At 47.1% G+C, this 16,155-nt stretch overlaps 1 long non-coding RNA gene across 1 annotated transcript in view; it reads right to left on the minus strand.

Moving 5' to 3' along the window:
* The window catches only part of LOC144132371 (uncharacterized), a 70,601-nt gene extending 60,110 nt beyond the window's left edge, over window positions 1–10,491 (minus strand). The window contains exon 1 of the long non-coding RNA XR_013314794.1: window positions 8,918–10,491. This is a non-coding gene — a long non-coding RNA (uncharacterized LOC144132371). The remainder of the gene's footprint in view (window positions 1–8,917) is intronic.
* Window positions 10,492–16,155: the final 5,664 nt, after the last annotated feature.

Genomic DNA, 16,155 nt, shown 5'->3' on the forward strand with positions numbered 1-16,155 from the left:
CGGATAACGTGCAGTCTCATCGTCTTCCCCGTTTAATCCGCTTGACATCAAAGAGATTCCAATCTAAACATTATGTTCTGTAAGGATGCTACGAATCTCCAAAACTACGCAGTTGAGCATGATCAATATGCTAAAATGACTGCTAGCAGACTGCTCTTTATCCAGCTTCTGCATAACACTTATCCTATCCACAGTATTTGCTATTCGCCAAAGCCCCGCCGCGGTGGCTCAGTGGTTAGGGCGCTCGACTACTGATCCGGAGTTCCCGGGTTCGAACCTGACCGCGGCGGCTGCGTTTTTATGGAGGAAAAACGCTAAGGCGCCCGTGTGCTGTGCGATGTCAGTGCACGTTAAAGATCCCCAGGTGGTCGAAATTATTCCGGAGCCCTCCACTACGGTACCTAATTCTTCCTTTCTTCTTTCACTCCCTCTCTTATCCCCTCCCTTACAGCGCGGTTCAGGTGTCCAACGATATATGAGACAGATACTGCGCCATTTCCTTTCCACCAAAAACCAATTATTATTATTATTATTATTCGCCAAAGGGTGAGCGTTTTCTATTTTGACATAGCTCACATCAATGCCCTGACACTTGAACTCAGTCAACTGAGGCTTCTGTCTGCCCGGTAACGCGGAGGATCAGTGTCGTTCTCGTTTTATCTCACATCATTGAGGGAAGCATTAAAGGCACTTGTGCACCATGCTGGCAGTAGTAGGTGAATGCAAGACCTTTATTCTTGTACAAGGGGACTGGTCTTATCAAACAGAAACGATGTGACCAGGAGAAGTGCAATATTAAAGCCATTTGTACGATATCGTCCCCCTCATTTGATATCAAAGAAATTTCAGTCGCAAAAAAATTACGGTCCTGAACAGTCCTACGAATCTCCAAAATTATACAGTTCAACATGATTAAGACGCTCAAAATCATTTTCAAAACGACCGCTCTGAATACCGCCTGTGCCTAATAATCATTCCACCACCAGAACTTACCATTCGGCAAAAGATGTCCCTCTTCTATGCTCACTGAGCTCAGATACACGCTCTGACCCTTGAACTCGGCATGCCTGGGCTTGAGTCACCCGAATAACGCGGAGCCTCAGTGTCGACCCCGTTTTATCTCATATTATCGAGGCAAGAAAGCGTTAAACACGCTTCGCCACGACGCTGATGGTAGTACGTGTTTGCGAGGCCATTATATTTGTATAATGTATTTGCGTTTAACGACTAAAAACCTTCTGAGTAGCAGAACTGCGATATTACTAATTACTGCCATTACCACGATGTAGTCGCCCCCCCCCCCATTTGACATCAAAGAAATACCAGAAAAAATGACTTTTCAAAACAATCCTACGAAACTCCTAAACTATGTGTTTCAACGAGATAAAGATGCTCTAGCTCACTGTCAAGCAGACGGCTCTGAATCCTACCTCTACCAAATCTACGTCCTATCTAGAGTATTTGAGATAACCCAGAAAAGGTGCCTTTTAAATACTGGCATAGATCATATCCTAGCCGATACCTTGAACGCAGACAACCTGGATTTGACAGTTTCTGATATAAGGCGGAGTAGCAGAGTCGTCCCCGGTTTATCTCCCATAATGGAGGTGAGCTTTAATCACGCTTGTTCCTGACGCTGATGGTAGTAGGTGTTGGCAAGTCATATATATCTGTACAAGGCAACTGCGTTCAAAGAACAACAAGTTGTGATGAGCAGAACCATCCTGTCTTCTCACATAGCGTCTTGTCAGGCAGAAGTAGATAAAAGAAAGCAGTTTCATATGCCTGCATTAAAATCAGCTGCCATGGGGTCTTAGATTCATGCTATTTGTTGGAGAGTTCGACTGTTGAGTCACTTTTTTCTCCGAAAGTAATTTTCAAGCCAGTGTCACAGTTTTCTTGAAATTTCTCAACTGCCCAATCGTCGTTTCCAACGTTTTTATCAGCACCGCTTGTATGAATGGGCTTGTTAGCCTTCCTAAAGATACCAAGACCACGAACGGAAATGTTCCTGCCTTGGCATTCTTGAAAAAAGCAGCATGAATACTCTACCAAGATGGTCCGATACTGCATTGTGCTACTTGCTCTAGCAGCTGTTTTCCTTGTTTCCCGCAAGGAGGCGTCTGCCGCTTGGAGACGTTGATGAGTGGCGACACCATGGGTTCCCGAGCATCCGCAGGGACATCCCCGCGGTGGGGGGATGGTGAGCAGTGCGTCACCACGGACCCAAGCACAGGCGCTTCGCCGTGCGCGGCGTCGCAGTGTCAGGGGTTTTAAAGGGACACTGAGGAGAAATTGAAGTTGGCTTGTATCGATAGAATACCAACTCCTGACCACAAAAAGGCCACTCTTACTGAAAACAAAGCTCTTGTAAGGTAGAAAATAGCAAGCACCAAAATACAGGTATCGCCACCACAGGCAAATCTCGCAAATACAAGCGTGGTGACGTCTTAGGAAAAGAGACGCCACCTTGGAGGAACTTTCCTTCCTACATGGAGGCGCGGATCTCTGAGGCTGACAAAAAAAGGTTGCGCGGTTCAATATTAAAGTAAGTTCTGTTTTAAAAACGGTAGTGCAGTTTTATCACACAAGGAAGGCAGACAAAAGACAACCTGAATGTTGGAAGCAAAGAAAACCGATGCTCGGTGGCGCCACAGGCGGCCAGGAGAGTTTCGATTTTTTATGGTGCTTCGCGTCTCATCTTTGGGGGCCCCGTGGTTTTGCTTTTCACGCGCCTCGATTTACAAGCGCCGAACAGCAGAGGAACTCTATGTGCCGCGTCAAGTGCTAGTTAAGCTTTGAAGAAGCCTGTTAGGGCTTCTCAGATGATCGCCACGGTCGATGAAAAACTGTGATGGCACGATGGTCGGTGATCGTACAAGGCAGTTCGCAGTATAAAGAGCACTTGTGTCTTCGCACGCTCGCCCGGCGAAACAGTCCCGGCTGCGCCAGTCAACTTCAAACTACTTAACAGAAATCGTTTATTAGGGACGGGAGACAAGATTGCTGATATCCTAGCTCTCTTAGGGCAGGATATACGTAGCGAAAGCGCAGAGCTTTCTGCATCGGAGGAGTGTATTCACTAGATGCGCCTTTATTAATCGTTTTACCTTGAGTCATCGTGGCGGAGTGGTAGCGTATCCGTCTCAAACGCCATAGGCCCTGTTTCGATTCTGAGCCTCGGCACAGGATTTCTTTTTATACTCAGTGAGCGGGCGGGGGGTTTAAGTGGCTGCCATAGATGCCGCCACCGAATACGTTGGTTAGCGGTTAAGCGTAGGCTCTGTTAAGGCGCGTTTATGCTCCAGCGTAACGCGCGCGCTGCACGGCGACGTCACGTCGGCAAAAGCGAGACCCTCTATACTCCAACAGCGCTTGACCGCCGACGCATTCGGCGGCTTCGGCGCACTCTGACCGCACTGGCGGCGACTTGGAGCATGTCTATGTTTCGCACCGAGTGCGCCAGCCTCCGCGGGCCCGGCCAGACTGATTCGGCTCCGCGGCGAGGTGCGCGTTGTGACGTAATTCAATAGTAGCTTCGGCAGTTGGGCAGGGCTGTTCTTTTCGAGCTCTCGGCTAATTTAATCCATTCACAGTACACATCTGAAGGTACATGCAAGTGGGCGTGAGAGCCCGTTCCAGTGGACCCGTTGGTTCTAGCGGAATTAAGCCGTTGAAGTGTCGTGCGCCGGCTTTAGTTTCAAGCCACCAACTTTAAACGGGACCGCCCTTGAGCACCCATTTATTTCTTGTGGCAAAAAAAAATAAATAACTTGGCCCAATTCGCGCCTTTCAAGGAATCACAATTCGTTGCCCCCAAAGCCCCGGCCAGCCTCCGATGGGCGCAACGCGCCAACCTTGTCCTGGCCCCTCGCGACTCCCGGCACTGGGGTTATGATATTTAGTTTGCAACGGCTGCTCACTGAGGAAGGGGGAAACGAGCCGCCTGCGCCTAACCTAACCGTGCTCCCTCAAAGCATCGCACGATCTGTGGGGCTGAGGTCGCTGAAACGCAGGCCGGAGTTTTTGCGAAAACTATGTCGTCGGGTTCGGGAACGGCATCCATAATACGCTGGCAAGACGCCGGTGTAAACGTAAACGAAGCGACGGTAGCGACCCCCGATGGATGCCTTCAACGTGCGGCGGCGGTAGCTTTCATTTCGGCTGCTGCTAGACCGCACCGCTAGCCGCCAAAAATCATGAAGTCTGCGTTTTCGTCACGTATCACGTCACTCCGTACTGTGACGTCGTAAGAGTGCTCGAGTTTGAATCGGAGCGGCAGGAAAATCTTTTTCAACTTCCAATCCAAATTTCTTTGAAATAAGTGCATCTTTCGCTCCTGGGCAAGCGGCAACAACGCCATGAATCCGAACTATCGGATTTTGCTAACAGAAAAAATCTGATAGAGTTCTCCTCAGTGTCCCTTTAAAAGGCGCTCCTGGTGGCTGAGCGCCGAGTGTTCGGTCCTTTAAGGCCCCTCGGAGGAGGCAACACACCACTTTTTCCCCAGGTTCTTGTAGAGGGACCTCCGGCCTGACCCGACCAGGGAAATCGGCAGTCGCCTATTCCTATCCTCCACTCCATCTTTCACTTTCCTAACTTCTTTCTTAGAACTGTCCTGTTTCCTCCTCTGTTTTCAGCTTTTTTACTTTTCATAGGCAGCGAGGGTTAACGTTGTGTGGCCAACTACCCTGAGTTGTGTCATATTTGGTTATAGTTAGGGTTTACAGGAGCCGTGGGCACGACTTGCTAGAAAGTTGTTGTCCCGTCTCCTAGTTGGGCTCCATAGTGGGTGGCTGGCCCCCTAGCCGAAAAACACCAATATTCTATGGCTAACATTTTCTCAGCAACTGATCGCCTTCTCAAGAGAAGGCGGACCTAGGTAACTCAACACTTCATGCAAAAAAAGAAACCAAGTTTTCCTAACCTTCAGGTAATTGATAACGAACAAACACAGAAATCTGCCAGAATAATCTCGTCATTCATCGTAGAAAAATATCTAACGGGTGCCTTGGGCTTAGGCTACAAGGTTAAAAAACGGCTGGTGGAGTCCTCTTCGTCCAACACTCAAAACATTCCAACATTGTGCCCATGGGTGACATACCTGTCTCCATCGCAGCCCATCGATCCCTCAACACAGTCTGTGGTGTAATCTCTGAAAATGACTTCCTCTACCTTACAGAACAAGAACTCAATGAAGGGCTTGCTGAGCAAAACGTCGTTGATGTCAACTAGATGAAGAAAAAAGGGCAAAGAAATCCCAGCAAAACACATAGTCTTGAAATTTGCACAAAGTTCTCTCCCAGACTCAATTGAAGTGAGTTATCTGAAAATAAAAGTGAGCCCTTACATTCCTAACCCTCGGCGATGCTTTAACTGCAAGAGGTTCGGCTATGGTTCACAGATTTGCCGCGGTAGCAAAACGTTTGCGAAATGCGTTTCAAAAGTTGACGGTTCTGGTGACTGCGATGGCGCCCCACGCTGCGCAAACTGTGAAAGGAGACTATGATGCACTCCAGGGCGTGTCCGTCTTGGAAGAAAGAAAAAAGAATATATACACTGAAAAATTCTGAAAGTATTTCTTTCAAACAAGGAAGTACAGACAATCAAGCACATTCTCCTTCACCGCAAAAACAAACTTCGCTGATGTGGTGTGTGGGCACGGCACACCACACCAGGCTTGCACCTGCCCAGCCCGCTCGCAAAGAGCCTGTGGCACGGCCATCCGCGCCTCTCGGTGGAGTAGCTGACACTGCCCTGCAGTTGAGTTTCCCCTTCAGGTGGTGATGAGAGGAAGCACCTTGTCGATGATGAAATCTGGGTTTCATGATGACCCGGTAGTTCTAGCTCGCAAACATTCACGTTACTCGAAGCAAGGAGAAGGTTAAGTATTTATTTACAACAAATAAAACTAGAAGAAACAAAGCAAGGAGAAAACTATTTTCTTGACTAAACCATTGATCAGACGAATTCAGCCCCCATTCAATCCAGAGCGCTTGTTTTTAAACCCTTTGTCTCCGCCCTTAGCGCGGACAGCTACCAATAAGATTACAAGCGACACACCTCACCAGTCAGTGGTTAGGGAAAGGAAAACAAGGTTTCCGCCAACTAATCACAGATTGGGGAAAGAGTATGGATTAAACATTAGGGAAATGAGAGGTTGCAATCAAATACACAAACAGCACAAACGCAACCACTTTCTCCCACGGCACCCACGGCACAGCGGCTACCACTTTCCTAACATAAGTTTTCTTTTCGTACACGCGACAAACATATGACGACGAGACGATCACTAAAGTTCTTTACAGAACACACCTAAAGAGAAGAAGACAGTTATTACTGGAATAGTGGGTTTCCGGTAACTCGGCTAATACTCAGCCGTATCTTGTGCATTCCCGGAGCTTCAGCAACCCCTTGACAACGCACACATGTAGGCACCTGTACATGGTTAGGCTTCTTAAGACGGGCTCTGCCCGTGACCGCGCGGAGGAGATAAGGACGTCCGCCGCAAGCAGGGGAGGCCGGGACGGGACGGCTCCCTTTGTTGGAGACTTCCGACCCCACTGGAGCGGCCTTCCTTGCGAACATAAGACCAACGATTTCGCGGAAAAGTCAAAGAACTCCGCACCTCCCAACCAAGAATGTCACGCGGACACTCGCTGTCAGTGTGACATAAAAGTCCGATGACAAGGTTCCAATCAGCACTGCGCGCACACACACAGCCTCAATTCGTTCCGTGTACAGAAGGTTAGGACACCAATCTGCACGTTCCAGAACTTGCCATGTCCGCTCTCTGTATGTCAACTGCCAAGCTTGTCCCTAGCCTCCACTTCCCACATTACATCTACTGGTTACTTATGCATGCAAACATTGGGCATTCTGGGAACTCGCATGCTTTTATCTCTTCAGCCGCGCCCAGCTGGGACGCGGTCTCACTGGTGCCGACCGGTCACAAAAAAGGACAACTCCCGCGCCCCCTTTGCAAGCGCTTCTGCGTTCCGGTAATAAACCTACAAAGGCTCGGTAGCGCGGTTATTGTCGGACGGTTCGGCCGTACAAAGACTGAAATGAAAGCGCCGTTGCCTATCAAGCTTTCCCCCCTTGGCAGCAATCGGCAATCTGGCGCACCCGATGAGTGTTTTTGCTTTCTGATGCGTGGTGCGCGACCAGTTAGCCCCGACTGTCGCCTGCCAGGTACTCTCCGTTTGGGGCGGCGCTCCAGCCTCTTTTGAAATCTCTTACGTCGTGATTTCGCTCGTCCCTCTTTTTCCGTGCACACTGCTGTTCCCACTGAATAATTTGATACGCCACTTCCCGCCTGTCGTTGCCTATCCACAACGTGAACGCCTATTGCGGCCGAGGAGCACGCCTTCACCTTGCCTTTCCTGTGGCTACCGTCTGAGTCATCCGCAGGCGTAGTCTTAGAGGGCTCGGCTTTCTTGCGTTTAGGGTACATTTTGGCGGTAAAATTCAGCGCGAACGGACGAAGTACACGACGGAAGGAAAGGGGGCAAAACAAGCGCTGTCTCGCAACTAAGATTTATTAAGAAGGAACGCAAAAATAAATACATATACAGAAAAACGACATAGGTGCGTAGGTACAAAGTACACAGATAGCGACGAGGGCACTATCGCCTCCAACGTTCAAAAACCCGAATGCACTGCGTCACAGATCAAACAAAAAAGGTGGTACATCAAGAGGCATCTAAAAAACCTATCTCACTGTCATATAACGCGACCGAGGGAGTGCTGACACAGACATCTTTTTTTCTTTTCGATGAAATATGCCTCCATTATCTCTCTAGTGCGCTGGTCGCTATGCCAGTACAACACGGTGGTTTTTTTGAAATCAGCTTTGCACACCTCATTATTTTTCTTGGTGCACTCTGCACAGTGTTGAGCGATGCTTGAACGAATGGTGTCTGAAGAAAGGTTATCGTGTTCCATGAGCCGAACGTTAGGGTACACTCGGCGGCGACGACTCTTTCTAGGTGTCCGATGGTTTCCTGCGCGCGCTTCCTTTGTTCCAGAACCATTCATAGAAACCGTTGCTGAATCATCACGCAGCTCTTTGCTGTCGCCCGGCGCGCTCAACGCGTCTGCCAATACCGCTGCGTGAGTTAGCGCAACCTGCGTTCTTTGTATCGACAGCTCGACCGACACCAGCGGCGCGTCCTCAGCTGCCAGTGATGGCTTACAGGCCACCTCGGCGACAACTTCATCAGAACATGCAGTTACCTTCAAAGTTTTTCGTGCGCTTTCACGGTTCTGGGTAACTAATCTACCAGGGACAGCGACGTCAGATTCAGAATTAACATCTCTTAATTCTGGCCTCGCTCTCTGTGTTTCCAGCACCTGTACTTTTTCTGTCTAGCTGGCCTGTTCTCGTGCTATACGCTCCGAACGAAGACGAAGCGTTTCGCGCTTCAGTTCAAGCGATTCGCTCTCTACTTCTGCAATCTGCAACCGCAGTTGCAGTATCGCTAACCGCGTCAATGTCGCCTATGTTGCGGCGCTCTTCTGACCTCTGCCCGTGTCGCCCGCGGGCGCCAATGGCTCGTTTTCTGGCATATGAGCCAGTACCGTTCTCAATTCATTTGCATAATCGCCCAACCGCTCTCCATGTTGTGCATCCGCTAGTGGCGGAAGCTACATTTGCATCAATTGTATTTCTTTAAGCTCAATTTGGAGCTTCTACTTTTAAATTTCAAGCATTTGAGCCCTGCGCTCCTTTTCTTTCCACAAAGCTTGAGCCATGTTTCCTAGTGCCTGCTCTGTTGACGCGAGTTGCTCGATAGGCTATAGACCATTCCCCCTCGCGGCATCCATCCCTGCATCAGTCATTTCAATGCTACCGTATAGCGTACGACTTTTACGCAGAGATGACAAATTCGGAGAAAGCACGAAGGTGTCCTACCTCTTTTGATGCTCCGACGACCGCAACACTGTCGATCCCAGCGTGATGACAGCGGGCTCCCGGGAAGGTAGACGCCCACAAGTTGATCCTGGTCCCTCAGCAGATCACCGCTTCGGACCTCGCTTCACTTGGTCGCCTGGTTACCTTTCAGCAGCTGGCTGACTCGAACCCTTTCGAGGTGGACGCCTGGTTCTTTTTCAGCAGTTCGCTGACTCGAACCCTCAATGGCTTGTCGTTGCCCGGCTCCTTCAGCTCCTCGCTGACTTGAGCCTCCGACGTCCTCTCGAACTTGGCTCGTGATCATGAAGCTCTCGACGTCGCCTTTCGACGCAGCTTCACGTTTTCTTCTTTAGGACAAACAGCTTGTCCACCGACTTGTTCTTCTCACCTTCTGTCCAATGCCTCGAGTAGAAAGAAGTTGCGATCCTGTCGACTGCGCCAGTTGAGTTTCCCCCTTCAGGTGGTGATGAGAGGAAACACCTTGTTGATGGTGAAAACAGGGTTTCTTGATGACCCGGTGGTTCTAACTCGCAAACATTCACATTACTCGAAGCAAGGAGAAGGTTAACTATTTATTTACAACAAATTAAACGAGAAGAAACAAAGCAAGGAGAAAACTCTTTACATGACTAAACCGTTGATCAGACGAATTCAGCCCACGTTCAACGTAGAGCGCTTGTTTTTAAACCCTCTGTCTCTGCCCTTAGCGCGGACAGCCACCAATAAGGTCACAAGCGACGCACCTCACCAATCAGTGGTTAGGGAAAGGAAAATAAGGTTTCCGCCAACAAATCACAGATTGCGGAAAGAGTATGGATTAAACAGTTGTGAAAGGAGAGGTTGCAATCAAATACACAAACAGCACAAACGCGACCACCCTCTCCAAAGCAACCACGGCACAGCGGTTACCACTTTCCTAACATATGTTTTCTCTTTCGCACACACGACAAACATATCTCGACGAGACGATCACTAAAGTTGTTTACAGAATACACCGAAAGAGAAGAAGGCAGTCGTTACGGGAATAGTGCGTTTCCGGTCACTCGGCTAATACTCAGCCGTATATCGTGCATTCCCGAAACCTCATCAACCCCTTGACAACTCACACATGTCGACACCTGGTTATGCTTCTTAAGACGGCCTATGCCCGTGACCACGCGGAGGAGATAAGGACGTCCGCCACAAGCAGGGGAGGCCGGGACGGAAAGGGTCCCTTTTTTGCGAATTCCGACCCCACTGGAGCGGCCTTTCTTGCGAACAAAAGACCAACGAGTTCGCGGAAAGGTCAACGAGCTCCACACCCGCCATCCCAAAAGGAGGCGTAGCAGACACCCGGGTCGGTGGCCCCCAGGTTTCCTTCCACAGGTCGAGGTCTAACTCTAACATCCACGTGCCCTCTGCACGGTCGTCCCGCGCTTTTTCAGAGGCTATGGATACGACCCAGGGCAGCCCCATGCGGTCCACATCGGACGGTCGGCGGAGCTCTCTCGATCTGTCAAAAAAAGATGGGCCGCGAATCAAGGGGCCACATATACCTTGATATAGTTTTTAACTTCATAGAAAAACAAAATCAAGATGGCTTTCATAGTTCAATAGGACTGTAGAGGACTAGTAAATAACTACAGTGACTTAAAAGAAGTTTTAAACAAGTACAATGTCTTTCGGAGTGATCTAGAGCAAGCAAATAAGCCGTCTGGAGGGGTTGCTCTTGTCGTTCAGACTGGTGTTCTAACCCAGGAAACCAAACATAATAGCAAATACGAAGCTGTTGAAGCCACCGTTATTCATTTTAGCATGTTCACAATATGCAACATATATATTGAGGCACACCTAATTGTAAGATTTTATGACTTAGAAAAAAAATCAAAACGGCTACCAGAGCCATACCTGAAAGTTGGTGATTTTAGTGCCCACTCCGGTTCTTGGGGAAGTGCACAAACTAATGCAAGAGGTCGTATTTGAGAAGATTTTATTTTAAGCAATAATGTTTGCCCCCTAAACACCGGAAAAGATACGTGCTGCTCTCCGAGCGCTGTAAAAACGAGTTCCGTAGATTTGTCTTCTAGTTCACCCACTGTTTTTAGCGATTTTAAATGGGATGTCATTGGCAGCTCATACGGCAGGGATCACCTCCCTGTATTAATCAGCCAAACATCCCCACCACAAGTCATCCCAGCGAAACCACGACGGGGGAAGTTACATTTAGCCGACTGGGCACTTTTTAGAGAAAGCGCCACCTTAAATAAAATAGTTGCAGATAATCTCGGCATAAACGAACTAAAGGAATTTATCGCAAATTGTATTGTAACCGCTACACACCTAGAAGTTCCACAGTCGTCTGGTGTACTAAAACAAAATCACAAATCTTGGTACAAACGAGAGGGCCGAGACGCGAAAAGGAGGCAAAACAGAGCCTAGGGAATTTTACGTGGATATGCAAAGCAGGAGAGTTTCATCAACTTCAAAAAATCCAGAGCAAAAGCCCAATATATTCGCCGTAATGCCGAAAAAACTTAATGTAAAGGTTACGTGTCGTCAATAAACAGCACAATCACATGAAAACAAATATTGCAGATGGTTAAATAGATAAATGGAGCTGCTCCCCATTCACAGTTCCTTCTCTGTGAGCGCCAGGTATGCAGACAAATTTAGAATAACAGGCAGACATTGGGTGAACATTTTTCTTGAGTCTCCAGTTCATCGACCTACACTATTCATTAATAAAATACAAAAACGCGGCTGAAAAACAAAGACTGCCGGCAAGGGGCGGCACACAGGAATCCTACAATAATTTACTTACAGTTGAAGAACTTAGTAAAGTTTTGTCCGCCGCTAAGCAAACTGCACCCGGCCCTTACGAAATACATTATCAAATGTTAGGCCATCTTTCTGAATCCGTTGTAGAGGCACTTTCAGGATTTTTTAGCAACGTTTGGGTATGGGATAAAAATCTCGAAGCCTGGGACAAGGCCATCACCGCAAAAACAAACTTCGTTGATCTGGTGGTGGGCGCGGCACACCACGCCAGGCTTCGGCGCCTGCCCAGGCCACTCGCAAAGAGCCTGTGGCGTGGCCATCCGCGTCCCTCGGTGGAGTAGCTAACACTACCCACCATTCCAAAAGGAGGCGTCGCAGACCCCCGGGTCGCTGGCCTCCAAGACATTCTCCTCCCACAGGTCGAGGTCTAACTCTAATGGTGACTTCCAATCGCAGAGTTGGAGCACTTCTGGAGCAACGTTTACTGCTCTTTTCGGAGCAACTGTATTCCAAACGCAGATCTGAGGCACGGATCACGTCTTCCATTCGTAGACAGGGAGCGGTTGCCGAGCCGAGATTGCTCCGTGGAGCAGTTGGGACTGCTCCGCCGAAATAGGCGGATCCGACCGGAAGTTTGCGCGACGTTCTATTTCAGCGGCGATAGCGGCGCCCTACATGCTCTGGCCTACATGCTCTGGCCAGAGCAAGTGTACTCCAATCGCAATTTCTTGCCGCGCGCTCTGCGCTGGATTCATGCGCTCTGTCACAGAGCGTGCAGACCGCTCCGGGTCTGCGATTGGAATTCACCATAAGATCCACGTGCCCTCTGCACGGCCGTCCCGCGCTTCTTCAGAGGCTATATGGAAACGACACAGGGCAGCCCCATGCCGTCCACATCGGACGGTCGGCGGAGCTCTATGGATTGGTCAAAAAAAAAGACAGCCCCGAATCAAGGGGTCACAAATAACCTGATATATGTTTCTAACTTCCTAGAAAAACAGAATTAAAATGGCTTCAATAATTCAATAGAAATGTAAAGGACTGGTAAATAACTACAGCGACATAAAAGAATGTTCAAACGCACTGTTCCGGTGGCTTTATGCTGACAGGAGACCACCTTAGGTCCCAAACAAGAAACATTCTAAGCAAGTATAATGTCTTTCGGTATGACCGAGAGCAATGAAATAAACTGTCTGAAGGGATGCTATTGTCGTTCAGAATGGTGTTCCAACCCAGGAAATCAATCTTAATAGCAAATACGAGGCTTTCGCAGTCCCGTCACCGTCATTCATTTTAGGATGATCAAAATATGCAACATATATCTTGTGTCACACCTAAGAGTAACATGTAATGACTTAGACAGAAATTTAAAACAGCTACCAGAGCCATGCCTGCTAGTTGGTCACTTTAATGCCCACTCCGGTTCTTTGGGAAGTGCACAAACTGATGCAGGAGGTCGTGTTTAAGAAGGTTTTATTTTAATAATTAATGTTTGCTTCCTAAACACCGGCAAAGATACGTACTGCTCTCAGAGCATGAGCAAAACGAGTTCCATAGATTGTCACTTAGTTCGTCCTTTGTTTTTAGCAATTTTAAATGGGATGCCACCTCTACCCATGCGGCAGCGATCACCTCCCTGTATTAATCAGCCTGACATTCCCACCGCAAGTCATCCCAAATAAACCACGACGTTGGAAGTTACATTTAGTCGACTGGGCACTTATAAGAGAAAGGGCCACGTTAGATAAAATAGTTTCAGATGATCTCGGCATAAACGAACTAAATGAATTATCGGAAATTGTATTCGAACCGCTGCACACCTTGAAATTGCGAAGTCGTCTTGGTGTACTAAAACAAAATCACAAAACTTGGTACACACGAAACTGCCGAGACGCAAGAAGAGGGCAAAACAAAGCCTTGGGAATTTTTTGTGGATATCTAACGCAGAAGAATTTCATGAACTTCAAAAAGTCCAGAGCAAAAGCCCCATATATTCGCCGTAATGCCGAAAAAACTTAATGTGTAGGTTACGTGTCGCCACTAAACAGTTCAACCACATAAAAACAAATGTGGAAGATGGTTAAAAAGATAAATGGCAGCTACTCCCCATTCACAATTCCTTTTTCTGTCAGCCCCTGGTATGCAGGCAAATTTAGAAGAACAGGCAGACATTTTGGGTGAATATTTTTCTTGAGTTTCCAGTTCATCGAACTACACAGTTCATTACTAAAATACAGAACGCGGCTGAATAGCAAAGACTGCCGACAAATGGCGGCACAAATGATTCCTACAATTATTTCCTTAAGGTTGAAGAAATCAAAGTTCTATCCACCGGTAAGCAATCTGCACCCGGCGCTGACGATATACATTATCAAATGTTATCCCATCTCTATGAATAAGCTGTAGAGGCACTTTTAAGAGTTTTTACCAAAGTTTGGGTATTGGGTAAGATTCCCGAAGCCTGGAAGAAGGCCATCATTGTCCCATTTTTAAAACCCAGTAAACCCCCTACTATTCCTAGCAGCTATAGGCCCATAGCTCTGACAAACTGTTTAGCGAATTCCTTTGAAAATATATTCAATATAAGATTAACGTTCGTGTTAGAAGACCGGGAGCTTCTGGATATACACCAATGTGGTTTAAAGAATGCGTGCTCCACTACAGACCATATAGTTTGTCTTTAAAATACTGTCAGAAAAGCTTTCACACACAGGCAACACTGTCTTGCTGTACTTTTCGATTTTGAAAAAGCATATGATACAACCTGAAGGTTCGCGATTCTTCAGGACATAACTGAGTTCGGCATCCGTGGCAGAATGCTGAACTTCTTGAAGACTTTTTGTCTAACCGTTCATTTATTGCCCGCCTAGGCTGAACATTTTCAAGCTTTGTATTGATGAAAATGGAATACCTTAAAAGTGTATTTTAAGCACAACTCTCTTTATTGTAAAAAAGAATTCTCTAAGCACAATAATACCGAGGTCCGTTATGTATTCACTTATGTATACGACATTAAATATAGATTGCACATCCTCCAAGATATGGACATGCGAAATACAAACACAGTTAACAATAAACAAACTGGCACCATGGGCAGACAGAAATGGCTCCCGGTTTTCTGCACAGAAAACAGTAGCCATTATTTTCTGACTGACGCGCCAATTACAGGCAGATCTGACCCTATACCTGAACGAAACCAAGTTGCCCGTAAGAAATGAACACAAATTTTTAGGCATAGCATGTGACAAAAACAGGCTTTTCTGCTTCATATTTACACGTGAAAAAAGAAAACATCTAGATCACTGAACATACTCAAAGTCTTTTCACCTAAACTCTGGGTTCTGACAGGGCAAGCCTTCTAAAAATTTAATGCTCTTTGGTATGATCCTGCTTAGACTATGGTTGTATAGTATGTTTCAGCAAGGCCATCGTACTAGAAACCACTAGACCCAGTACGAAATTCACGTTTACGTCTTTCAACTCGTGCTTACAGGACATCACCTACAAACAGTCTTTATGATGAAACCAACAAACCGCCCCTTACACACAGAGGACTCACGCTCACATGCTCATACATATTAAAAATTCGTTTGATGCCCAAAAACCTATGTTACCCCATAGTCAAAAAGTGCCCGTCCAGAATTCTTTTTAACAACAAACCGCTAGCTATTAGGCCAGTCCTCCTGCGTTTTGAAGATATGTGCCAAAACTTCGGAGTAAAAGATACATTACTTGGCATTGCTCGAAGACCACATACACTGCCTCCATGGTAGAATTTTCCTACAACCTGTGCCTTCCCTCTTACACAGTTCCATAAAAGATAAACTCCGCAACAACAAATCATAGAATTCCTTGCCCTCAAAGGAAACTACTGTAGTTTTACAGACTTTTACACTTATGGATCAAAAACAGATGGTTACGTAGCAAGCGCAGTGGTGCTAGGGAATTTGGAGGAAATAGTGCGACTGCCACAGTGTTCACCCATATTCACCGCGGAGTGCTACGCAGTATGTGTGGCCATAGAAAAAATACTGACCGAGAATGTCAAGAATGCTACTATTTGCACAGACTCCTTTAGTGTAACTAGAGCTCTGTATTCTAAATATGCATGCACCCCTCTGCTTGATGACATCACACAACATAGTAACTGGCACCGCTCAAGGACAAAATATAAAATTTTGCTGCGTCCCGAGTCATGTGGGAATAAAGGGCAATGAGATAGGAGATTTTTGCGCTGCTCAAGAGAAAATATACATTTTGGGACTGTGCGTCTCTCATAGCCTGAGTCGGTTTGGGGCTTTAAACCTCCATAAACCATAAAACATTTTAGGACTGCATAAATTTATTACAACAGAAGTTAACAGAAAAAAATGGCAGAATGCTTGGAACAATGAAATAAACAACAAACTGCACCTGGTAAAGGCAGTCATAGGTGATTGGAAATCTTGTTTGCACCATGAATGTTTCATTGAAGTTATTTT

This window comes from Amblyomma americanum, chromosome 5, assembly GCF_052857255.1.
Source record: "Amblyomma americanum isolate KBUSLIRL-KWMA chromosome 5, ASM5285725v1, whole genome shotgun sequence".
In the NCBI taxonomy this organism is placed as follows: Eukaryota; Metazoa; Arthropoda; class Arachnida; order Ixodida; family Ixodidae; genus Amblyomma; species Amblyomma americanum.